The 2,329-nt window shown below is 62.5% G+C and overlaps 1 pseudogene; it reads right to left on the bottom strand.

The window, feature by feature from the left end:
- Positions 1-1,738: 1,738 nt before the first annotated feature.
- Positions 1,739-1,857, bottom strand: LOC142873957 (uncharacterized; annotated as a pseudogene).
- Between the last annotated feature and the right edge of the window lie 472 nt (positions 1,858-2,329).

Below are 2,329 nucleotides of genomic sequence, written 5' to 3'. Positions count from 1 at the left end.
GCCCCCACGGCACAGCGGGAGCACGTCCCCCGCAGGCCACTTAGCGATGGCGGCCAGCCGGCGGACGGTTGGGTTGCGCGAGACGCTGCGGCCGCCCTGCTACCGGGTTCCTGGGAGGGCGTCCTGGAACCAGCGTCCACACCAAGCCCTTGGAAGGCCCAGGCGACGGAGGAGCCCCGTCAGGCAGGGGCCGAGGACGGTGACGGCCCGGGCGGGGAGGAGCGTGTCAGGCAGGGGCAGAGGACGGTGACAGGTGATAGGCCGGGCGGGAAGGAGTCAGTCAGGCAGGGGCCGTGGAGGAGACGGGCTGGGTAAGGGTTAGGGTTCGTGTCAGGGCACAAGTCACAATCGCAAAGACCTGGAAGCCACCCGAGTGCCCATCGACCCACGAGTGGGTAAATAAAATGTGGCGCGTGGACACCACGGAGTGCTATTCGGCTATGAGGAGCAGCGGTGAGGGGGCACCTCTCGTGGTTCTCCTGGCCAGAGCTGGAACCCGTTCCAGTAAGCCAAGTATCCCAAGAATGGACACACGAGCACCACGTGCTCGCGCTCACCAGCAAATGGGTACGAACCGATGGACACCTAAGTGGACACAGAGGAATCACCTTCTTCGGGTGGGTGTCGGGCGGGTGGGGGGAGGGGATGGGCATACACATCCATTAGGAATGGGGTGGGTATGCACCGACTGGGGGATGGGCGCACTTGAAGCTCTGACCCGAGGGGGGAGGCTGGGAGAGGGCAACGCACCCGACCTTAACATTGGTGCCCCCACAATATGCTGGAACAACATGAGAGGTAAATGAATAAGAACACGGGGGGGGGGGAGGGGGGCACGGGCAACACATGTCACCTTAATACTTGGACTCCCATCATCTGCTTGAAAAGAGAGAGAAAAGAAAATGCAATAATAGAGATAAGAGACACTTTTTAAAAATAATGAATCCGGCCGGGCGCTGTGGCTCACGCCTGTAATCCTAGCTCTTGGGAGGCCGAGGCGGGCGGATTGCTCAAGGTCAGGAGTTCAAAACCAGCCTGAGCAAGAGCGAGACCCCGTCTCTACTATAAATAGAAAGGAATTAATTGGCCAACTGATATATATATAAAAAATTAGCGGGGCATGGTGGCGCATGCCTGCAGTCCCAGCTACCCGGGAGGCTGAGGCAGAAGGATCACTGGAGCCCAGGAGTTTGCAGTTGCTGTGAGCTAGGCTGACGCCACGGCACTCACTCTAGCCTGGGCAACAAACCGAGACTCTGTCTCAAAAAAAAAAAAAAAAAATGAATCCGAAGAGAAAAGTAAAAGGAGGCCTGTGGAGCAGGTCTGGGTGTGACTCCGGATCCCCCAACATCAGGTGCCACCACCAAAGATTCCTACGTGTAGCCCATAGAACCCCAAAAGCAACGGGAGGAGTTCTGGTCACATACTCCCTCAAAATGACATCCTGGCCTTCTTCTGGAACTCCCTCCCCTCTCAGACTCTCAAGGTTTCCTCCAGCGTGTCGGCTCCCACAGAGCAGACCTTTGGTCTGAGACCTGACTGTCCAGAAGCCACGCATGCTGCCGCGTGGCGGCGGTGTCGGGACAAGAGGCGGTGCTCGGGACAAGAGGAGGCCCCACGGTGCGGGCTGGGGCGCCAGGCACCGCGGCGGGCGCTGAGGGTGGGGGTCACCCCCACCCCGGGCCGCCCCCGCACTCCCAGAAACGCGACAGAACCAGAGGCAAAAAAAAAAAGAAGAAGCCTACGGCACCCGGTATTCCCGGGCGGTCTCCCATCCAAGTTCTAACCAGGCCCGAGCCTGCTTAGCTTCCGAGACCAGACGGGATCGGGCGCGTTCGGGGTGGTGTGGCCGTGGACGGCGGAGGGCGCCCCTGCCCCGCTCAAGAAGCTGAGCCTCTCTGCGCTTCCCCGCCGCCTCCTCCCCCCGCCCCAGGCCCCGCGCCGGGTCGGGCCTGTTGAGTTCCCAGGCCGGGTCCCGCGGGCTCCGAGGGACGGGGGTGACAGGCGGGGCGGGCCGGGGTTGGGGGCTGTCTCTGTATACACACACACTCACACTCACACTCACACTCACTCACACTCACACAAGATGCGCCTCCACGGCTGGACCCGCCAAGGTGGAGACCTTCAAGCCCCCCTCCTCTCCTTGCCTGGCCTCCTTCACCTCCCCGCCCCCCACCCCCAGCGCACGGGCGGGAGGGGCGGGGCGCTCGCCCTTTGACCCCAGCCCGGGGCGGCCCTCCCCCACAACCCCTTTCAGCTGCGCCCCCCTTTCAGCTGCGCCCCCCACCCTGTGGCCCTGCGGCCGCCTATTCCCCCGGGCCAGGGCTGG

The sequence above is a fragment of the Microcebus murinus genome, chromosome 11 (assembly GCF_040939455.1).
Source record: "Microcebus murinus isolate Inina chromosome 11, M.murinus_Inina_mat1.0, whole genome shotgun sequence".
In the NCBI taxonomy this organism is placed as follows: domain Eukaryota; kingdom Metazoa; phylum Chordata; class Mammalia; order Primates; family Cheirogaleidae; genus Microcebus; species Microcebus murinus.
Note: the sequence above shows the minus strand (reverse complement) of the source record. Positions and strands in the feature narration are given on the sequence as shown.